The sequence below is a fragment of the Triturus cristatus genome, chromosome 12 (assembly GCF_964204655.1).
Source record: "Triturus cristatus chromosome 12, aTriCri1.1, whole genome shotgun sequence".
NCBI lineage: Eukaryota > Metazoa > Chordata > Amphibia > Caudata > Salamandridae > Triturus > Triturus cristatus.
The window spans coordinates 393368494-393377308 of record NC_140595.1 but is presented as its reverse complement, the minus strand read 5'-3'; positions in this window follow the sequence as shown (position 1 = coordinate 393377308).

Sequence of the window (8815 nt, the reverse complement as noted above, 5' to 3'; positions counted from 1 at the left end):
AATATGTTTGCAAACGCTTCACAGTCCCTATCACAGGTCTCACTAGAAGGGAAGAGTATTACAAGGCGCTGAAGGCCTGGTTAGAAGCCAGGGATGCCCCTAGGAATATGGAAGAGCCTGTGGAGGGGGAAGAGAATGCAGGAGAGCAGCAGGATGAAGTGGTACATTTGGTAGGAGATAAAGCGGTTTCCAGCCCGGGCACTAGTATGTCCACAAGGGGTCTGACTCCAGAAGAGATGGAGGACAGGGAGAGAGATAGGCAGCATAATATGGAGATGGCTAAGCTTAAAATGGATGGTCAGAGGGACCTAGAGAATAAGAAGTTGGAATTTGAAATTATGAAAGTGAAACTTGAACATGAGAGAATTTTGAGGGAGTTGGAGATTAAAGCAAAAAGTATAGAGATCTCCCCCTCTGGTAGCAGCATACCGGTAGTGCATACTGAGAGTAGAGCGTATATACCTAAGGAGGTTATTAAGGATTTCCATAAAAGTGAAGATATTGGGCAATGGTTTGCCGCTTATGAATTAGCTATGATGACCCACCGGGTCCCTGAGAAGGATTGGGGAGCGGGGTTGTGGGGACGCTTTGTAAGTGAGGGGAGGGATACCTTGTTGGACCACCCCCCAGAAAGTAGGATGGTTTATGCCCACATGAAAGAAGCTTTGATTACCCGCTATGGTTTGACCCCTGAAATGTACAGGCAGAGATTTAGAACCTGCAAGAAGCTAGAGGGTACCACGTGGGTTGAATATGCGTTTTTTTTTTTGCAGAGCAATGGAGCGCTGGGTAAAAGGTAGCAAAGTAGAAACATTTGAGCAACTTTATGATTTGGTTGCATGGGAGCATTTATCTAGTAACTGTTTTCCTGAGCTACGCCAACACCTGATAGATTGCAAGCTAACTAACCATAGGAAGCTTGCTGAGGAGGCGGACCGCTGGATGTGCACCCGGGTTCGCAAGGGTCCAGTGGGAGACTTTGCCAAAGGTGGGCAGGGTCCCCAACAGAGAAGTGGGGGGGACAGGGGTAAACCAAGGGAGTTCCCCAGAGGGCCCCAAAGTAATTCCCAAGGGAACCAAGCAGTGGTGACCCAGCCTCCCCAAGATAAAAAGCCAGTGCCCCCAACAGGTAGGCCTGTTCAGAGGGGGCCCCTGACTTGTTTTAAGTGTGGCCAGGTGGGCCACAGCTACTTTGACCCACAGTGTCCCCAAAGGGATATTCCTGCACCACCCCGCCATCTTTCTAGTGTAGCCCTGGGAGGGGAGGAGATGGGGGCCCAAGGTGGGTGGGATCCCGTAGAATTGACCCTTGTCTCACTAGGAGACTTTGAGTTGGTCCCTAAGCCTGCACTGCCTGATAACACTAAAAAGTACAGGCAGTGGGTGACCATCAATGGCCATAGAGTGGAGGCTCTAATGGACACAGGAGCCAGTGTAACTGCTGTCACCTTTGGTTGGTATCCAAAGAGCAGGTTGTTCCCCATGCATTCTACCCAGTAGTGTCTGCAGACAACTCAGAGAGCCAATGTGAGGTGACTCAGGTTCCCTTTGAGTGGGGGGGGGGGTCTCAGGAACTCTTCAGGTGGCTGTGAGGCCCGCTATGCCTGTGGACTGTCTGTTGGGCAATGATTTAGAGAACTCCCCGTGGGCTACGGTGGAGAGGAAATCTCACTTGGAGATGTTGGGTCTGCCTGAGTGGGCGTGTGCTACCACTCGGTCCATGGCAGCCAAAGAGGGCGTTGAGAAAGATCTGGACCCTGAGAGTATGGCCCAGGTCCCGGCCTTAGAGAGAAGGAGCAGGGGGCATGGCAAGCCGGCCCCCTTGGTTCCCACGGCCCAGGAGGGAGCAGACCCTGAGGGGGATGCCCTGGAGCCTACCGCGGAGCAGAGTGCCAACCTGGGGGTCCTGCCTGAGCTGACCCAGTGGCAGCAGGATGGGGGGAGTTTTGTGAGCAGCAAAGAGTTTGCCCTTCTATTGAGGGTATGCAGTGACAGGTCGCAGCCCAGGCAGCAGGTGACATGTCTGGTTCACATCTGATTTATTGGGAGAACAGTCTCCTGTATAGCGAGCCTAAGGCTGCTGATCCGGGGTCAGCCCGTGTGCTGGTGGTACCCGAGTGCTTCAGAGCCTTCCTACTGGGGTTGGCTCATGACATTCCATTGGCAGGACATCTGGGGCAGACCAAGATCTTTGAGAGGCTGGCAACCCACTTTTATTGGCCCCAGATGCACAAGAGCTCAGATACCTATTGCAGAACCTGTGAGACTTGCCAAGCAAGTGGGAAGAGTGGGGGGAAGATCAAAGCCCCACTCCAGCCCTTTCCAGTTGTTAGTATCCCATTCGAGCGAGTGGGCATTGACATTGTGGGGCCTCTGGACCCCAAGAAAGCCATGGGTAACAGGTACATCCTTACCACCCCCAAGGTAATGGTTTGGTTGAAAGGTTCAACCGGACCTTGAAGGGCATTATCATGGGCCTAGCAGAGCCCCTGAGGCATAAGTGGGACGTCCTCTTGCCATGCCTGTTGTTTGCATACCGTGAGGTGCCACAGAAGTCCTTAGGGTTCAGTCCCTTGAACTGCTCTATGGCCATCCGGTAAGAGGGCCTCTGAGTCTGGTCAAGGAAGGATGGGAGCAATCTCCCAGGAAACCTCCCCAAGATGTATTTAGCTACATGTTGGCCTTCAGGAACCAGACTCGGCGTTTCAGAAAAATTGCTGAGGCAAATCTGGAAGCCAGCCAGGAGGAGATGAAACGTTGGCACAACCAGAATGCCACTCTGGTCGAGTTTCAACCTGGTCACAAGGTTTGGGTACTGGCCCCAGTGGAGCCTTGTGTGCTCCAAGATAAGTGGACCGGTGAAATAATAGATCTTCACCGCACTGAAGGATCAAAGTAGAGATTTATTAGTAGTTATCCAGATCCAGCATCAACGGTCCAGTCTGCAGCTCAGCTCCTGAACTAATGTCCAACCCTCTCCCCAACATTCCATGACATCGTATAGTTCTGCTGAGCAGCATTCACAACCAGACTACAACACATCTCCCTCACCATGAAACAAAAAAATAACAATGACAACAGAATAATATAAGAGATGACAACAGGACAAAATTAATTAATATGAACTTACAATATAAAGCAAGTTGGTATATCACACAAATCACATATTACGAACCCAACTGCAATACAAAGTTCATTGCATAACATAATCTTTGAATTTGACAGGAAGATTCCAATCTCTTTGAGTAGTTTTCCTGGAAGCAGGATCTCTACTCATAACTTGTTCCTCTTCACGAGCATGAGTACAATCATCAAAACTATCACCAACATCACACTCATTCTCTATAGAATGGCGCACATTTGTGGATTTCTTTAAACACTTCACCAATCTAGACATGCTCCACACACAACCAGTGTTCACTTTCACACCATTTTTCCTAATAGAAACTATCATGAAAGGACCAATGAAAGAAGATTTCCCTTTCAATGTATGCTTAGGGTTTTTCACCATCACGCTGTCACCGATATTCCACGTCTTACTCTTCACTCGCATCCTTGAGTCATAGTCTGCTTTATACTTACTTTGATAATCCAAAATTCTCCGATGTTTCTCTTCCTCAGGAACTATCACACCAGAGCTCACAGGCAGCCAGGATGGATTTAACTTGGAGATAGCTTTCCTTCCCTTTAAAGCCTCAAAAGGCGATAATTGAGTGACCGCATTGGGCGTCGTACGATGCGCCCACCATGTGTCCCTCAAAACACTACTGAATGAAACCCTAGAGTTAAGAGAACGCTGTGCACAATGATTCACAATACGATTCATTCTCTCAGACAAACCATTCGCTTGAGGTGCATACAATGCTGTTTTCTGATGCACAATGTTGTAATCCTCGAGAAACTTGCGCATCTCATGAGATACGAATTGCACTCCATTATCTGTAATCAAAAACTTAGGTACGCCTTCTGAGACAAAAACATCCCTCAAAAAATCAATTACAATCCCAGTGTTCACAGAGGAGACACAGTGTCTGTGTGCAGCCTGGAACTGCCATCTTGGCTGTGAAGTGCACCCACTTCCCAGCCCCTGAACCTTCCCTTGGCATCATGTAAGCCACCCCTATGGTAGGGTGCATTGTATGTGTAAGGTAGGACATGCTCTGATGTGTGTAACATGTCATAGTAGTGAATTACACCCAATTTTGTTTTTCACTACTGGAAGGCTACCTGTTCTCCATAGGCCAGAATGGGAGGTTTTGGCTATTGCATTCTATAGTCCTAACTGACCCACAGAACATGGTAGAAAAACTAATTTAGTATGCCTGAGCTCAGAATATTAAAATACATCTTTTAGTAATGTTTATTTTTATATTCTGTGTTTGAAAATACCACTTTTAGAAAGTAGGTATTTTCTTGCCTAAGCCTTCCAGTGTACTCTGCTGTTATGTGTATTGGCTGTCTGGTTTTGGAGGGACAGGGAAGGCTGAGTCAGACCTGGGTTGAATAGAGAGATCTGCATTGGAGTATGGGGAGGGGTAGCTCCTGGACCTGAATAGGGCTGTGCCTGGCAAGGTGAATGCTGGCTCCACCTCCCACTGTGTGTCTGATGGCAGACCCCCCTCTTTCTGAAAGGAAGGATGCAGCCTGGTAAACAAAGTGCTCCAGGGCTGGGCAGAACTGGTTCTGGCTGGGTTCAGTGACTTGTGGCTTCTTAGAACAAAGACTTTTCGGGTATAAATATCTGTGCTCAAACCCCTATAATTTGTATTGCTCCTGGACAACAAGAAGAACCTCTGTCCGTGTAACTGAAGGAATCTGCAGGAGAAGGACTTTCCTTGTCCATGTTAGCATGAGGAAAATCATCGCTACAACTCCTTAGCGACATTTTTGTTGCTTTGCTACAGAATCCAGGTATCTTGTGAGTAAAAGGGTCGCAGAGACCACTACCTTGAACTGAACTCCTCTTTGCACACCTTGAACTATTTTTGCAGCATTTTAAGAGTAACCCTATTTTCTAGTATTGTGGATTTTTACTGTTATTGGTCTTGTGTTAAGTCTATATATAAAGATACTTATTTTTTATAACTCCTTGTGTGGTGTCCCTTCGTAGTGTTCTTCACTGTGTTACTGTGTATGGTCATAAATGCTTCACACACTGCCTCTGAGATAAGCCTAGCTGCTCGTGCTACGTTACCACAGGGTTGAGCAGGGGTTATCAGACAGAGGGCGACAGACAGAGGGAGACAGAGGGAGGGAGACAGAGGGAGGGAGACAGATAGAGGGAGACAGATAGAGGGAGACAGATAGAGGGAGACAGAGAGAGGGAGACAGAGAGGGAGACAGAGAGAGGGAGACGGAGAGAGTGATTGAGACAGAGGGAGACCGAGACAGAGGGAGAGATGGAGGGAGAGAGAGAGAGGGAGAGAGAGAGAGAGAGAGAGAGAGAGAGAGATAGAGAGAGGGAGGGGAGACATAGAGAGAGAGGGAGGGAGACAGAGAGAGGGAGGGAGAGATAGAGAGAGGGAGGGAAACAGAGAGAGAGAGAGAGAGAGATGTGTGTATGCCAGGTCTGGTGGCTCAGTGGACGAAGGCGTCTGCTGCAGGGGCTTGTGTTCAACCTCATGGTCACAGTTTATTTTTTTGATATAGCCCCGCTCCCCTCCCCCACTGACCCCACCCCCACCGGTGCAGCCCTCGGCCACAAACCACACTGTAAATTTGTCCCCAAGAGAAAGTTTTTGAGTACCCATGCCCTAAGGTAACTATAACCGGTGCCCATGTCCTGCAAAATTTTCGGATCAATAATTTATTTGTAAATGTTGCAGTGGTTTTATCCATGATGTCACAGGAGATGTCATGAGCAATGTAATATGTGGGGAAATTAGCAGTGCAAGGCGAGGGTGTGAGTTATAGTTACCTCAGGGCATGAGTTATAGTTAATTAAGTTAATGATAAATGGTAAATTTCTTAGTTTTTTTTAAATTTAAAAGATACATTGTCATTAACCATTTCACCTAACTATAGTGTTACTGTAACCCTTGTTTTTGTCAGTGAAATTCTAGGGTTTTATAAGGTAAAGCCAACATTCGGTGGTGCGTGGTTTAGCCACAGGGCCTGGCTACAGCAGACCCCACGCTGACCACAGGCAGCCAAACCTCCCCCTCGATTCTCCCCTCTCACCCCCCCCCTCTCTCTCTCTCTCTCTCTCTATATATATATATATATATATATATATATATATATATATTTATTATCTACTGGCGGACGCCAGTAGATAGTTATAGTTAGGACCGTGTTTCCATAGGAAATCCGCAACATTCTATTTGGAATAACTTTTGCATCGATTGACGAATCCTCGTGAAATTTTCAAAATAGGTGGGGCGCTCCACTCCGCTCCTTCCCTGAAAGTCTCGGGGGGATTCGTCAAGCGGGGGCTGAGAAAAAGGGGGGTCCCAAAACATGTTTTCCCCATGCATTTTCCCATAGGACCTTTAGTCCGCGCTACAGACCGAACGGCTGAACAGAAAACCTTGAAATTTGGCAGAGAGGTAGTCCTCAGGTCAGGGATGTGCCTTTTGCAGGTCTGGTGTAAATCTGTTCAGTATTTTCTGAGAAAATAGCATTTAAAAGCATATATATATCTATAGGCGCGCACTGTGCGCGTACGGTAAGCGCACCCTGCCGTGCACGAGCGCAATTCTGATTGGTTGTTAGATCTTAGTAAACATTCGAATCGGTCGAAACCAGGAAGTGTCGGCCGCCATTTTGTCTCTCGCAGTCCGAGGGAGGTGAAAAATAAAGGTGGAGAACATGAAAAGGGGGCAGGGTGGACAGTTCCTGACCCCCTAGCCATTGTCAGGGGGTCCCCAAAGGACCCCCAAGGGCCATAAATGTTTTTAATAGTTTTACGAAAAATGGCGCAGTGCGCTTACCGTGCGCGCACGGTAGAAATGTGAAAATTACGCGAACGGCGTAACGTTGGCGCGCGGTGCGCACACCGTGCGCGCACGGTACGCGCACGGTGAAAAACCTTAAAAAAAAAAAATTAAATAATAATTACATAACTTAGCATTTAAAAAAACGTACAAATTCACTAAAAAAACCATAGGTTTCACACACGTTATAGTTAGGAATTAGCATTTAAAAAACCTTGCAAATTCACTTAAAAAACCATAGGTTTCACACATGTTATAGTTAGCTGGACATTTCCCTCGTAAAAAACCAATGAAATTCCCCCGTTATAGTTAGTAAAGGGAACTATAACTCACGCGACCGCAATCCACTGCTGATGACGTCAGATATTACATCACTGATGACATATGTGTCTTTCTGTAAAATAAATATTTATTAAATATGTATAGCTAAAGGTTAAAGGAAAGAAAAATGGGTAAATAAATGAATAAATACAGTGATGTAATATCTGACGTCATCAGCAGTGGATTGCGGTCGCGTGAGTTATAGTTCCCTTTACTAACTATAACGGGGGAATTTCATTGGTTTTTTACGAGGGAAATGTCCAGCTAACTATAACGTGTGAAACCTATGGTTTTTTAAGTGAATATATATATATATATATATATATATATATATATATATATATATATTCACTGAAAAAAAACAAAGGTTTCAGGGGCGTTATAGTTAGGAATTGGCATTTAAAAAACCTTAGAAATTCACTGAAAAAACCATAGGTTTCGGGGGTGTTATAGTTAGCTGGACATTTTCCTCGTACAAAACCCTAGAAGTTCCCCCGTTATAGTTAGTTCAGCTAACTATAACTCACGCCCCCGCATTGCACTGCTGATGACTTCACATTTTACATCACTCATGACATGGTCAGTGATATCACTGATGACATCACTGATGACATCTCAAATGACATCACTGATGACGTCATCCAGTGAGTCTGAGTTTCTGTAAAGTTTTAATATGTTTAATATATATGTAGGGAAAGGCCTGTTGAAGAATGAGTGGGTGTACAAGTGTTTGAATGGATAATTTTCTAGGTGCGTAACTGACTCTATAAGTGAGTCATTAAATGTATCTTACTGCAGACTAGTGACTAAACTGTGTGAATGTCTGTATGTGTCTGTGTGTTGGTGTATAAGTGGCTGCATGGTTTTGTGAATAGCTATATGAGTGTCTATATGGGTTATTGATTAGTTGTCTGAGTATCTGCATGGGTGCCTGAGTGTTTGTGTGGGTAGGGTGTGTGTGACTGTGTGCATAGATGTGTGAGTGGGTGTTTCTATGGGTGCATGGTTTGAAGAGTGCAACTGTGATGGACTGTATGGTTGGGTGAGTGTATGTATGGGTGTGTTAGTGATTGAATGTATATCTCAGTTGTACATGTGTCAGTAACTACATATGTGAAAAGCAGTGAATATGTGTGTAAGAGTATATAACTATCTATATGTGAGAGTGTGTGATTGCGGGAGTGGCTGTATGGATGAGTGTGTGCTTGTATCAGTAATTGTATAAGAGCGTCAGAATTTGTTAGTATTTTTATGAGTAAGTGAACTTGAGTGTGTTTAACTGTATAGGTGAGTAAATTGGACTGTGATTAATTATTTGCAAGAGTGACTAGGTGTGTCAGTACCTCAATGGATGATTGGCTGTGTGTGAGTGTCTATATAGGTGTATAAATGCATATGATAGTCCTGTACGGAGTGACTGTAAGTATGAGGGACTGTACAGGTGAGTGAGTGGAGATGTATGTAGACCTAAGAGTCAATGAGTGGGTATGTAGTTATTGGTATTGGAGTATCTATGGTTTTCAAAATGGCCGTCTGAAATTTTGAGTCGGTGTTTCAAA